Here is a 15916-nt window from a genome sequence, read left to right as displayed (position 1 = left end):
TTCGTTAGTGGAAATGATTATCTTAAGTGCATCCTTACGATTTATATTTACGCATATAAATTTTTGCACATTACTGTACTATTCCTTAATGTTTCCGTTAACGCTCCTGAGATGGAGTTTTGCCAGTGGGTAGGAGTAGGTTTCATACAGGCGTTAAGCTTTATTCATTTTAAAATCATGTTTGTCCAAACACGTTTGGCTGAGGAGTTTTGATGGGATCTGGTGCATTAGTGCTGGTATGATCGCACCCCATAAGTCCATGAGGAAGGATCTTCCCAACGAAATGTTTAAAGGTGAGATGATAATGAGTTTTTAGAATGGCTATACGTCACGAGTTTCTAACAAAGTTTTATCTTATATCGATTTGTAACGTCATTCGGTCGTTAAGGGCGTTCTGAAAACAATTCATAACGGGAGTCTTTATATGGTAAACCTATGAATTTTTAGTAGTTCTGTATCCAAGTGAACCCTTATACTTGACCCAAGCTAGGTCCTTATTATGACCAATTGATGTATGCTTAGTTATATAATTAAGGCTAAGTAGTCCTTAGAGTCTGTTAGGTATGTCCTAAGCCCATCTTGTTAATATGACTGTAGTAATTCGGGTTTTGGTGAAAATTTTTGACCTAGATGTAGGTTTACCTCACATCTGTGCATGGAAAAGTTTTGATAGCAACTAGATCCCTCGTTTAGTATGAACGCTCAAACCCCAGTGTCGTGCTTACGCCTAGAATAGAGTAGCACCAACGCATACTCACGAACCTAATTTACAACGTCTTGTGAGCAATATGAACTCTACTTACAACGATATGTCCCTTGCGATGCATGAGGAAAAGTCGATGCACCTTGCAAATCGATGCTTGGCTGCAATCCTCCTCTCTTTGAATGTTGTGTGTCTACCCCGTTACTCTCTTGCCTCTTCCTGAGTGGTGATAAAGTCCTAAAATGGAGAGTTGGTTTCCGAAATGGTAGTCTCCTTTCGAGTCTCGGGTACGTGAGACAGTAGGGCCTGTAGTAGCGTGTAGTTTCCGAACTTGGGTTATAGTCTACCTGCTCTAATCCCCGATGTTTGCGATCTGCCGGGTCTTTACCGAGAGGGCTCTGTCAGTCCGTCCCCCGTGGTTGAGGTCATAGCACCCTCGTTGGTCTCCACGTGGTGGTTGTTGCCATTGCTATCGACATTCAACCCTCGATCACGATTGCCCAATGGGGCATAGGTTCGATGTAGTCGAAACGGTTCGCGGAAACCCTTGCTATGCATGGAGGATTGATTACCTCCGGTTCCGCTTCTGATTCTCCTCATAATCATTCACCACTTCTTGGGTTCGTATTGGGAAAGTAGGGGTCATCCGGTAAGTAGGATCTTGCTATGTTGTACTTGCGAGAATAAGAGTGGAAGAGATAATTACTATGCGTCTAACTCTATAATTAATTACTTATAGGGGTGATCCTTATTAGTTACTTCTATGATGACATAGTGCATACTAATTACATATAACAAGATATGATAGACTTTCGAATAAGTGATCCTACCCTAGATCCACATCCAAACAAGGAAAAGGAAGTAAGGCAATGACCACAATTTCTAAGTCTATGATTTCTAAGTTATGTAATATCTTAGGGTATCCACTTAGGGACTATAGACCTATTATTAAGGATCTATTTAGTTTTCATATAAGTTATGATATTACAAAATACTCTTATAGTATTTTAAACTCGTGTTCTGTTCTAATGATCTCATTGTGGTAGTGTTGGTAAGTTTTTAGACTTGTTGCCATATCACAACCATTCTTGGGCATGTGCTAATTACTCCTCAGACCAACATAGTTGATCAGGCTATGCCACTCCCAAGACTGACCATACATCCCCGAGCTTACCTGTGATATCCAACAATCATTACTTTTGTTTTGTTCTAGAATGATGCTGACCTTAGTATGTATGCATGCATGTATACTTTTAATAGGAAATTATTTGTTTCTAAAAGTATGATTGTTTTGAAAACTTTAAATCAGAGACTTTTGTCCCAATGCATTTATAGTTTGTATATCTTATGTGGTTCGATATACTGAGTTCACTATAAACAATGCTCTGATACCAATCTGTCACACCCCCAAACCAAGGATGGCGGAAACGTCCGGGGGTGGAGGACTTCATGTAGAGTATCACAACAACGAGTATAATAGTGCTCAAAGTAAATACAACCATCATAAATATAATTGAAAAAGTTACAACAAAGTATATGTTTACATGATTCAAATCAATTACATTATGATACAAAGTGAACTGTTCGACGATTTATCGTCCCATCCTCAAAACGTGGTTGATTTCCTGTTTCACTGAATTCCTGAGAATACAAGTAGTTTTGAAAAGTGTCAACACAAAGGTTGGTGAGTTCATAAGCTTTTGACAGTAAGAGTTTGAAAATCGATCTTTGTAAAGAGATGTATGTTACCAAGAAAATCCAATATTTTCCTTACAAAAGTTATGTAGTGCTAAATACCAGGACCGAAAATGAACAAATATTTGTCATACTTAAAAATATGAAAGTGGTTTTAAATTGGCATAAAACCCTTTCTGATGTGAGAAAAATTCCGTAATGAATGATGTGTAGTCTTAAATACCAAGACCAAAAGTATACAATAAAGTATGTAATTGTTGATGTAAAAAGTGATTTTAAATCGACATAAAACCCTTTTTGATATGAAGGCGTACAAGTATTTTTCCATACTTAAAGTAATTTCAGAATAGACATAACTCGCTAATTTAAAGTTAGAACCCGTAAACCTTATGATTGTTAATACCACATGTGAGCTATCATAACCATACTTGACATAGACGGCCTCGTATACGACGTTCTTCAGGCGTCGCCGTTAAATGACACTTGTCACCACAGACCTGCCGGTCTAGCTGTTGCAAGCAGCTCTGGTGTGGGTTTATCAAACCCAATATGGATCTATACACAACTATCACGTTCTCCCTATAAGAGACTCTGGTTACAATTTACAGGACTTTTTGACTTTGTTACCTTGGAAGTAACCCGAAGGGAATGACTCACAATTTTATTCATTAACAGATTTACGTGAACTAAACTGAAAACCTTTGGTAAATAAGTTTGAGAAGTAAATGATACATAAACTATACCTATTATAGTTTATCCAAAACGTGTTTAATGTATAAGAATTCTTTTATGAATGCTTTAATGCTATGAATCCATAAACTATGCTCATTATAGCTTAATATACGTGTTTTAAATGAATGAATAATCTTATCATGAATGACTATATTTCAGTTTATGATGATAAACTAACAAGGAAACACATTCAATATTTAGAACTTATCGTTATACACTTTGCTCAATATAATACAAAGTGTTATGAAAGTTATAAGCTGTTAACAAATTTTCAACCTTTCTACACTGTTTTTGAAAAGTCATAGAAAAATCATACGAAGTTGAAAACTAAATCCGTAAATTCTAGGAGTCCCCAAAATGTGTCTAGTTTACTCATAATTTTTATCATGATTTTTAATGACCTCCAACTTGGGTGAAATAGTCCATAATCACAGACTGGTTCGGATTGGTGTTTGAAATGATAGGCAGTTTTGTAAAAATCAACATAAATTGTAGAAAAATCGTATGGAGATGTGAAAGTTGTCATTTTAAGTTGTCCAAAACAGTCCGTGAAAATTTAGTTATGTTCTTGGTGTTTTAACTTGTATTCCCCCCCCCCCCCCTAAAAACTTAAGAAAACATAACAATGTAGGGGTATGAACTCACCTTGAGTGATTTCAGTAGGTAAGTGTTGAAGAAGAGAAGTGTTCAACCCAAGAACACTTGAAGAATCACTTGAAGATTCGAAGATCTAACAAGAATGTGATGATGTTTGTGTAAGCAATCTTTGATTTTGAGTAGGAGGATGTGTAATAATCGTAAGAAAGATGATGATACTTACTAATTGTAGGAGAAGAGTCTTGGAGTATGCCTTGAGATTCTCGAATTAGAGAGAAAAAGATGAGAGAGTTTGGAGTGTGATTCTTGGTAAAAATGAGAGAATAACTAAAGTGTGAGGAGAGAGGATGGATGTTCCAGCCCTAAGAACGTGGGAATAATTGAAAATAGTGAGAAAGGACCTATCAAGTGACTAGGGATGGGCTGGTGGTGAATAGTGACATGGAGTAGTATGAGAGTGGTTGCTTGTGTCATAAAATAAATAAAGTCAACACTCTACCTTTGTACTTCACCCACTCTCTTTTGGATAAGGTTTTATCCTTAAAAATGTGATTAATTAATAGTTAAGGGTCCTTATATGTTAAAATAAAGTTTTGGGTGAAAATCCCATGTTAAAACAATTAAAAACGCGCCTAAAATGCGAATTTAGTCGAAAACCGGGAGAAAAAGCGTTCCCAGCGAGACCTCTCGGTCCTAGGCCGAGGTTCGGTCCCTAGGTCGAGGTTCGGTCCTTGCTGGTGCTGAGCTGGAAGCGAAGGGTGCGAACCAGAAGCGAGAAGCGAAGGGCGAGGGGCCAGTCCGAAGGTTCGGTTCGGTTCTTTGAGTGAGGTTCGGTTCGGTTCTTTCAGTGAGGTTCGGTTCGGTTCAGCAGCCTTCTTCATCAGGAGGGTTCGGTTCCTAAGAGGACTTTCGGTTCCTAAGAGGACCTTCGGGTCCTAAGAGGGGTTTCGGTTCCTCAAGCCCGTTTTTCGCGTAGACTTCCGCTTTTGGGCTGTTTTCGCCAAATTCGAGGGTCGGAATGCCCCGAGTGATTATAGAAAGTTGAGAGAGATTTTGAGAGAGATTCCACATACTTAGAGAGATTTGGGAGAGATTTGACATACTTTGAGAGATTTCACATACAAAGAGATATTTGGGAGAGATTTCACATTCGTAGAAAGATTTGGGAGAGATTTGACATTCTTGGAGAGATTTCTCATACCAAGAGAGATTTGGGAAAGATTTCACACACTTAGAGAGATTTAGGAGAGATTTGACATTCTTGGAGAGATTTCTCATATAAAGAGAGATTTGGGAGAGATTTCACATACTTAGAGAGATGTGGGAGAGATTTGACATTCTTGGAGAGATTTCTCATACAAAGAGAGATTTGGGAGAGATTTGACATTCTTGGAGAGATTTCTCATACAAAGAGATATTTTGGAGAGATTTCACATACTTAGAGAGATTTGGGAGAGATTTGACATTCTTGGAGAGATTTCTCATACAAAGAGAGATTTGGGAGAGATTTGACATTCTTGGAGAGATTTCTCATACAAAGAGAGATTTGGAGAGATTTCACATACTTAGAGAGATTTGGGAGAGATCTAACATTCTTGGAGAGATTTCTCATACAAAGAGAGATTTGACATTCTTGGAGAGATTTCTCACACAAAGAGAGATTTGGGAGAGATTTCACATACTTAGAGAGATTTGGGAGAGATTTGACATTCTTGGAGAGGTTTCTCATACAAAGAGAGATTTGGGAGAGATTTCACATACTTAGAGAGATTTGGGAGAGATTTGACATTCTTGTAGAGATTTCTCATACAAAGAGATGGAGTGAAAATGATTGAGAGAGGTTTCATTGGTGACCTTTTTGAGTGTCCGGCTTCGCAATGCAAGGTCCGTGAACCCCGTTAAGCCTTTTTTAAGGATCTTGCATACTCCTGATGAGTATGTAACATTGTTTTATCGGTTTGGCTCTCCACGTACCACCGTTTTAGGTTAAGGAGATCTAGATGTACGCACTTTTCGATTTATGATCTCTCATTAGAATAGAGAGTTGTTTAGAAATTACATAATGTAAACTCTAGTACCTACAGGCAAATTGGGTTGACCGGTTTGACTTGTTGACTTTAGTTGACTTTGACTTGACCGAAAATTGACAGTTGTCACACTATAATAGTCATAAATCACATATGATTCCGTTGATAAAATGTATAATGAAACTTTATATAACACACGATAATAATCGTGTGTTTTACTTGTATTACCCCCCCCCCCCCTTTGAAAGCATATAAAAGCATTTATAAAACATTTAAAAGTGTGGATTATAAGGGTATGAACTCACTTGAAAGATCGGAAAAGGGGAGGTGAAAACCAAGCAGAACTTTGACTCGAGAAAGCGGATTTTGTCGGGATTCTCGGGAATCTCGGGAGCACAAACGACCTTCGGGACTTGAGCAAGGAAACCGGGGCTTCGGGATAGTTCGTGCACGGAAAACAAGTCCAAAACGCAAGAAAGATGAGAGCAAATGGCTCTTCTCTTCGGAACCCTCGCATCCCTTTTATAGGGGGTGGAAACCGCCTCCGTACGCGGGGCGTACTCGTGCGTCACGCATGAGCGCATCCTTGACTGCTTCGGACTCCGGATGGGACTGGACATAGGCTCACATAAGATGCAACGTGGACGATCCAAGGCCTAGGCCTTGAGTATGCTGGGCGTACTCATGTGCGACTCAGCCTTCGGATAATACCGAAATTTCTATTAAAAATTATATTTTTAATATTTAATAAACTTCAAAAATTCATATCTTCTTCATACGAACTCCGTTTTCGACGTTCTTTATATCCACGCGTAGGTGAGACTACGTCTACAAATTTCGTTTAGATTCCGTCGGCAAATTTTGAAATTATTTTTATTATTTATTTTTAAAAGGTCGCGGTAAGAAAATTTCGTTAGAAATTCATAACTTCTTTATCTGGCGTCTGTTTTTGCTAGACTTTTTACCGTTGAAATACCATTGCCGAGACCTTCGATTCTCGTTTAGGTCATTCCGACCAAAAGTCGCTCGATCTCCGATTCGAGTTTTTAGCTGTCTGTCGCTAAGCCGAACTTGGAAAAATCATAACTTCATTATACGAAGTCAGATTTGGGCGTTCTTTTTACGTACGATCACGATTTAATGACATCAAACATAGTAGGTAATTATTTAGAGACTTTTTGGACTTTTTATTTTTGAAGTTAATTTCATTATATCAAAAGTGGTTACAATACTTGACTTTTTAGGTCATTACATAGAGTTGAAATATCGGATTGTCACACGTATGAGCGAGTCAGACATTGTTGACCGACCGGGTCAGATGCAATGTTGAGGCATATCAAACACATGGAGCTGACCGAGCCAGACATTTTTTTCTGACCTGACCCAATCAGATCCAAATCAAACAGGGCCTTAGACAAATTGGGTTATGTTTTGTCGGACACAATGAAAACTTGGGGATACTATGTGTATCAGACGCAAGAACACAAATAGATAGAGAAACTCTTCTCTGACTCTTTTGTATTAAAATAAAATAACCTCCCTCAAAAGAATAGTCTTTGACCTGTTTATATAATGCTTCTAGACATAATCTAGAAGAAGTCTATAATTTATAATTTAGGAAACTAAATACCAGAAAAATAAAGAAAGTACTTGACATAAATAAAATAGCTTTGCTTGGGCGCTACTCCTTTGTATCCACATTATTTGGTACTATTGGATTCCCATCATTCTCCCCAGCTTGAAGAAAACTCGTCCTCGAGTGCTGTAAAGGGTATAAAGGGACATCTGGTATAAATTTTGTCAAGTCAGCAACATTGAAAGTGGATGAAATAGAGAGGTTATCGGGGAGGTTAACAACATAAGTATTGTCATTGATCCGTCGAAGGATTTTGCAAGGCCCAATCTTTTTCATTTTTAGCTTATTGAAAGTACCCACCGGGAATCTTTCCTTCCGTAAATGAACCATCACGACATCTCCCTCATTAAAAATCTTCTTGCTTCGATGCTTTGTAACGAGCATACTTGTAGGAAGCACTGGATGTTTGCAACTTATTCCTGACTTCAAATTGTATCTCTTCCATCTTCTGAGCGAGATTCTCTGCTGCAATGCTATGACCCGGTAATTTTGGAGGAGCAATGAGATAAATAGCATGCCTAGGTTGGCGTTGGTAAATGATTTGGAATGGGGTTTACCAGTGGATTGGTTCACCATGTTGTTAAAAGCAAATTCCATTGGTGCTAAAAATTGATCCCATTGTTTAGGGCGATCCCCACAAAGACTCCTAATCAAATTACCAATGGCCTTATTAACAATTTCCGTCTGACCATCTGTTTGTGGGTGAAAAGAAGTGCTATACTGGAGAGCTATTTGAAATAAATGCCATAAGGTCCTCCAAAAGTGACTAAAAAACTTAGTGTCACGATCAAAAGTGATGGTGGAAGGAACACCATGAAGGCGAACTACTTCTCGAAAACGAAACATAGCAACATTAGAAGCGTTATCCGTCTTTTTACAAGGAATAAAATGCGCCATTTTAGAGAACCTATCAACGACCACAAAGACCGAATCATTACCCCCAGATATCTTTGGTAAACAAAGCACAAAGTCCATGGAAATGTCTTCCCAGGGACCATCAGGAATGGGAAGAGGGGTGTATAAACCTCTATTCTGAGCTTGCCCCTTGGTGTTTTAACAAAGAAGACATTTTGCAACAAATCTCCCAACATCATGTCTTAATTGGGGCTAATAGTACCGTTCTTCAAGTAAAGCAAAAGTCTTGTCCCTTCCAAAATGACCGCCTAAACCACCTCCATGTAGTTCCCGGATAAGTTCTTCACGTAAAGAAGTATGAGGGATACATAGATGGTTATTATAAAATAAATAACCATCGAGCTTAAGCATCGGTGGTTTGAGTGGGTCGTTCCACATTTGTTTGAAATCATCATCATTAGCATACAACTCTTTCAAATGATCAAAACCAATTATACTAGATTTTAAAATAACTAATAATTCAACACGACTACTTAAGGCATCAACGACCTTATTTTTCTCCCCAGATTTGTGCTTTAAGACGAAAGAAAAACGTTGAAGATAAGAGATCCATCTACCATGCATTCGATTGATCTTTTGTTGATTATTGAAGTATTTTAATGCCTGATGATCAGTGTAGAGAATAAACTCTATATGAAACACATATTGTTCCCAATGTTGTATCGAACGAAAAATGGCATAAAACTCCAGTTCGTATGTCGTCCATTTCTGTCTTGCGGCACTTAGCTTCTCACTAAAAAATGCAACTTGTTGTTGTCTTGAGATAAGACGACACCAATACCAACAATCAAGGAATCACATTCTGTGACAACCCGGAACATCTATCTTGTACCATTGGTCAAATTTATCAATGTTAAACTCAATTCCATCACCTTTTAACACCGTTTAAGGGTTTGTAAAAGTGTTCTAAGCCTAGTACAATCAAATTTTGGGTTCTAAGTCGAGTTATCCCAAATCATAGCACAACATTCGGGCCAAACACCCCTCTAGGAGGAGTGTACGGTTATACAAATTCAGTAACTAGTTTTCATTACAAAATCATGCTTATGAACTCACCAGCTTTATGCTGATACATTGTCAAAACCGCTTGTATTCTCAGGACAATAACAGACAGGTACCCTTGTCAGCTTTTGGAGAAGACGGAGCATTTTGGAGTCTCGTCTTTTACCATTGTTATATTTTGATGTATACAAACTATGTTTTTAAACAAATGTAAATATTCATATGCAATGTAATGGTTGTGTTTACTTTGATTACTATGATGCAATTGTTGTGATACTACATATGACATCATCCACCTCCGAATGTTTCCGTCGTTTGTTTTACAGTTCGGGGGTGTGATACACTCTAAAGTGAAGACTTTATCAAAGTTGGGCAAAACTAATAAAGGAGCTGTGGTTAATTTATCTTTAATAAGATTGAAACTACGAGTGGCCTCATCACCCAACTGAAATTGACCCTTTTTCATTCATTGAGTGATTGGGGCCATGATGCTGCTACAATTACGAACAAATCGGCGATAAAAAGTGGCCAAACCATGAAAGCTTTGAACTTCACTAAGTGTGCCTGGAATTGGCCAGTCACGAATAGCACGAACCTTCTCGTCATCCACTCTAATGCCAGTTGAGGTGATCATAAAACCCAAAAATAACAAATGATCAGTCAGGAAAGTACACTTTTTGAGGTGAAGATAAAGTTTATTAGTGGCGAGAACGGAGAGAACCTGTTGTAAATGGACGAGATGATCATCCTCGGTTTTACTATAAATGAGGATATTGTCAAAGTATATGACGAAAAAAGATCCAAGAGAAGGTTTCAGCACTTGATTCATCAGCCATGAAAAAGTGCTTGGAGCATCAGAAAGACAAAATGGCATGACCAACCATTCATACAACCCTTCCTTGGTTTTAAAAGTCGTTTTCCACACGTCATCGGGTTTAATGCGAGTCTGATGATATCCCTGCGGAGATCAAGTTTAGAAAATAATTTTGATCCTTCCAACATGTCAAGCATATCATCGAGACGAGGAATAGGAAAACGATATGCGACGGTAATTTTATTAATGGCCCGACTATCAACACACATGCGCCAACTACCATCTTTTTTGGAACTAACAAGGCCGGAACAGCGCATGGACTCATACTTTCCCGAACCACACAATTTTTTGCTGTATGATCGTCCCAAGAGGCCTCATCTTGCGGGTAACATACTTCTGCAACCTCTTCTTCGGTCTCGGTGTTACAACCTTCTTCATGCAACTCATCCTCCCTGGTGGTTAAATTTACTTTGGCCAAAGCCCTGCAATCACTCGAGCGGTGACTAGGAAACCCACATTTAAGACATTTTCCTGTTATTGGTCGAGTACAAGGATTAGCCAATGTTTTGGTGGGTTGTGTAGATGACGTGGCAATACTTTTCCCGTGGTCCAAGGTAGTGGTTTTGGTTATTGGTTCAGTGTTTTTAGTGACAGGTGCAGGGAATGTGGTGGAGGGTGGTTTGGAACGAGTATAGTTAGTGTTTCATGTTTGTTTATTCTTGAGGATTTGGGATTCTGCTCGAATTGCTAAATTGTAGGCATCATCTAAGGTGTAAACAGGAACTAAAGAAATCTTGTCTTGAATATTGGGACGTAGTCCTTTAATAAACCGAGAAACTTGTTGTGATTCTGTTTCGGATAAGTTATTTCTGGAAGATAGCCTATGAAATTCAGAAGTATATACTTCTACTGTACGATCTCCTTGCATGCATTGTTGGAACATAGTAAACAACATTTGATCATGATTAGGGGCAAAAATCGTATATCTAACTCTCGTTCCATACGATCCCAATTAGAAATAGGTAACTTACCTTGTCGTTCCCGATTGATTTTCAAGTTTTTCCACTAATTTTGGGCTCCACCTTTAAGCTTATAAGCCACCAACGTGACTCGCTTCTCCACTGGAAACTCATAGAATTGAAAAAAAAATTCTAGTTCACATTTCTTATCTAAGAAATCTTCGATGTTCATGGAGCCGTTGAACGACGGAACATCCTTGGCTCGTTGCTTGTAATCGAATTCTCGGTTGTCCTTGGGCCATCTAAATCGACCCCCTCTTACCTCTTCATCACCCTGTCATCTTCCAAATCAGAATTCTCCCCAAAACGACCATGATCTTGTTGTCTCAGTCGCTCTTCTGGTTGATTCCTTTTGCTGATTTGCTTGCTGACGATTTGGTTGTTGATTAGGTAGGTTATTTTGATTGTTCCGGTTTTGCGTAGCATTGAGGGCTATTAAACCTTCTGTGATCGCTTGTAGTGATTGATGAAATGAGAGCATGGTTTGTTCGATCCTTGCAATTCGAACAAATTCGTCTTTTTCTCCGTCCATCGAAGGCTCTGATACCAACTGATGTAGCGACAGCTACAAATTTAGACAAATTGGGTTATGTTTTTTCGGACACAATGAAAACTTGGGGATACTACGTGTATCAGACGCAAGAACACAAATATATAGAGAAACTCTTCGCTGACTCTTTTGTATTAAAATAAAATAACCTCCCTCAAAAGAATAGTCTTTGACATTTTTATATAATGCTACTCAACGTAACATAGAAAAAGTCTATAACTTATAATTTAGGAAACTAAATACTGGAAAAAATAAAGAAAACACTTGAAATAAATAAAATAGCTTTGCTTCGGTGCTACTCCTTTGTATCCACATTATTTGGTATTATCAGATCCCCATCAAAGTTTCAATGATATATGGCTGTGATAATAACTTAGCTGTCCGATGGGTGACTATTCGGTTTTTGTTTGGTTTTGATGTATCTAACACATCAATTGACTCGATACATATGAGATAGTAGCCAAGAAATTCTCATTGCAAATGTTAGAAAATTTTGACATTAAAAAGATTGTTGATCTATTCATCTCCAAGAGTAAATTCTTGAAATCATCTCTATGATTTAGTCAAAATTACACGTTTGGTTTCTAATTATTTTTTTGCACTCGGATTTTCTCTGTGGTTTGATTTTGTTGTGTTTTTCATTCTTATGGTTTACTCTAAATTGCATGTTTGGTCCGTAACGTTATGTATGTAAGGGACTAAAAGCGCAACAAAATCAAACCACAAAGACGATCTGAGTGCAAAATGTAATTACGGACCCAACGTGCAATTTTGACAAAATGATTTCAATAATTTACTCGTCTCAGACCAACTTATTATCACATACAATTTTTTTTTAATAAACTAAAGCTGTGGCGAATCATCCGACCTTAGATTGTCATCCCAACTGAGCTTTGAATTGTGTGATAATATATGGTAATAATAATATAACATATCAATGACAAAACCTTCTGTCCATTATCTTTCTCGGAGTTCACACAACTTTAAATATTGGCGATCAATATATATAAAATATAACCGTAATTGTATCATCACTCAAATAATTTTATTTCGACACTGAAACTACGGAGTTGTCTCTCCTGTTTTCAACGACTTTTACGTCCATCTTTTTTGCACTTTGTCACACCCCAAAACTGAGAACGGCGGAATACGTTCTTGGGTGGAGCACGTCATGTACAATATCATAACAATGCATAATATTAAAAACAAGCAACAACATCCATTGCATTAATATAGTAATTGTAATACAAGCGTCTTCTGTATAGTTTGTTAGACACCAAAAAGTATAATCAAAATAAAGAGGAGTCTTGTATGTGCTCCGCCTTCTCAAAAGCTGCATTTGCACCTGTCTACTGATGACCTGAGAATACAAGTTATTTTGAAAATGAGTATCAGCATAAAGCTGGTGAGTTCATAAGCATTTAGTGTCATTGCTTGTATAAAAGTGTTTTTAATCGTGTATCGTAAAAGTTGTTATCTAGTTTGAAAATAGTGTGAATCGCTAGAAAATTCTATATTTTCTAGTGAAAGTAGTCTTCTGCCAAGACTTGGTTACTTGTAGGTTTGATCCTTTGAGTGTGTAAAAGTTTTCCCAATTAGACTTTCAATTATAAAAATATAGTTTTGGAATTCATTCATGCAAAGTAAATGGGAAGATAATGTATTATTCCAGCAGTGTTACAGCCGGCTGAATGGAAAATAAACTACAGACTCTAGGTAGCGATAAGTATATAATAAACCTCGGGGAGTCTGTTTTACCTTTATTTCTTAATTTGTTGATTTAGGGATCCGAATGTGAATTTATATGTATCCATGCGGATAGGTGATCGAATGTCTAATGACCCTCCAGGTCACACGTAGTGTGGTAACATTTTGTCATCCTTGGGCCTAGTAAGCTCGGACTGTAGCTAGCAGTCGGGATGGGAGAGTGTCTGTCCTGTATGGATCTATACACGTAGTGCCCGCTCTCCCTCCAGGAGACTATGGTTACACGACGAAGGCGCAGTGAAGTGTCGTATAGAGGAATAGTGTGTCACAATTTGTTTTAGTATATTCTCTTATATTAGTGTATAGTGTGATTCTCGGTATTATGTATTTAGTGTTCTTTTGTATAATATATAGTATTGTTCTTATATAGTACTTAACATGTAGAAACTCATAATAGTACTAACTATGGTAAGTATCATGGTAGTGGTAGTAAGGAGCGGTAAACCTTAACTATACCTATTATAGTTAAATAGCATGTTGTAGTCTATCTTTGATACACAAAAGTATTGAACTGAGTGAATACATTCATATCCAACACAAATATATGCAATATATAACTAAGAATTCAACGACAGTCGGACAGATAACAATATACCCTAAGACCCCAATCAAACTAGAACAGGAAATAAGGCGAGCTATCAGTCCTAAGTCCTTCAAGTCTTACTTATATAAATATATTGGTGTAGATATAGTTTGGGAACATAAGAAGTTTAAAAGAGTTTGGAAATAGTTTTTATGTAACACCCAAAATCAGAAAGGCCAAGAAAGGAAAGAAAACCCTAAGTCAAAGGGTCAACTCGTCGAGTCCAGGGAGGAACTCGACGAGTCGGAGCGGGATTCAGGGGATCGATTAAGTAACCGACTCGGCGAGTCGGCAAAGAGGACTCGACGAGTCCGGCAAGAAGAGGCAAACCCTAAATCCGGGACTTTGTGCACTATTTAAGCATCTCATTCTCTCCGTTAGGGTTCCTTATAGCCTCTCTTATCCATAATACGAAACCCTAAGCCTCCATTGTTGCTCATTCAAACTTTCTTGCCATTTTGGGTGATTTGAAGGAAGAAGGAAGAAGGGAACCATTGGAGATTCAAGGATTGGCAGTAGATCCAGAGTTTGTGGGATTTTCCAGAGCATTTGAAGGTAATGAGTCACTACCTTCACTCTTTTTCATATAGATCAACCTTTATCATGAGATTTGGGGATTTTAGGGCAAGTTTAAGAACCATTTCGAGTTAGAAGCCCAGATCTGAAGTTGCTACTTCAGATCCAAGTGTATCTTGGCCTAGAGAATCATAAAGCATCAGTCTATGGGTTGATTGTTAAGCCCCTTTGTCTTAAACCCTAGTTTATAGTGTTTTGAGCCTAGATCTCCTTAGCTACACATAAAGTTTGCCACTTTACGTAAGGAATAGGCTTTAGAAGAGTGGATCTATAGTTTGGAGTCGATGCAAGACTCAAAAGCCTATGAATATATGAAGGACTGAATAGACTCGGTGAGTCCTTCGAGTGGACCCGGCCAGTAGTATGAAGATGGAGATGAACTCGACGAGTTGGATGAACAACTCGGCGAGTCTGTCGAAGATTGCCTTGGACACAGCGAGTTTGTTCTTGGACTCGGCGAGTCAAGTCGCGAAACCCCAAACCCTTCGAGTTAAGACTCGGACCAGTGAGCTGAGTGGGGACTCAGTGAGTTGGTCAGGACAGGACTCGGAAATCGGTAGACTCAGCGACTCAGGGGCTGACTCAGTGAGTCGAGTCGTGAATGAAAGGATTCTGAGCATATGAACTCGGCGAGTCAGTAGGCAGACTTGGCGAGTAGGGTTGACCTAGAAGGTTGACTTTGACCAGGACTTTGACTTTGACCAGATTGGACTTAGTTGACTTTTGGATGACAGTTAGACTAAGTGTTATATTTGGTATTGGTAGATCGGGGAGTTTTTGGAGTAGTAGTTCGAGAGTGTCTAATAGCAGTCAGAAGGGTATCAGCAAAAACTCCAGCAGTACAGGTGAGTTTCCTTCCAGTAGGAACGGGTCTAAGGCCACAATGCCGGCCCGTTTAGTAGTAGTAGTTTCCGGACTTCGGTCCGATGCAGTAGTTAGTATGTTTGATGCCTTCGTGGCTCAGACAGGATTTATGTGTTATGTGTTCCGGGCTACAGCCCGATGTAGTATGCAGTATATGTGTTCATGCTAGTTGATGTGTTTATGCCATGCTATGTTCAGTCAGTTCCGGACTTCGGTCCGATACAGTTAGTTCCAGACTTCGGTCCGATGCAGGGGACAAGGACCCAGACAGTTCTGTACTTCAGTCCGATGTTGTTAGTTCCGGACTTCAGTCCGATGTAGGGGACAAGGTCCCATTCAGTTCCGGACTTCGGTCTGATGCAGTTTCCGGACTTCGGTCCGATGCATAGGGCAAGGCCCTGGTCAGTTCCGGACTCCGGTCCGATGTAGTTTCCGG

The sequence above is a fragment of the Lactuca serriola genome, chromosome 4 (assembly GCF_051521515.1).
Source record: "Lactuca serriola cultivar US96UC23 chromosome 4, Lser_US96UC23_V15, whole genome shotgun sequence".
Classification (NCBI taxonomy): Eukaryota; Viridiplantae; Streptophyta; class Magnoliopsida; order Asterales; family Asteraceae; genus Lactuca; species Lactuca serriola.
This window is presented reverse-complemented; position numbering follows the sequence as displayed.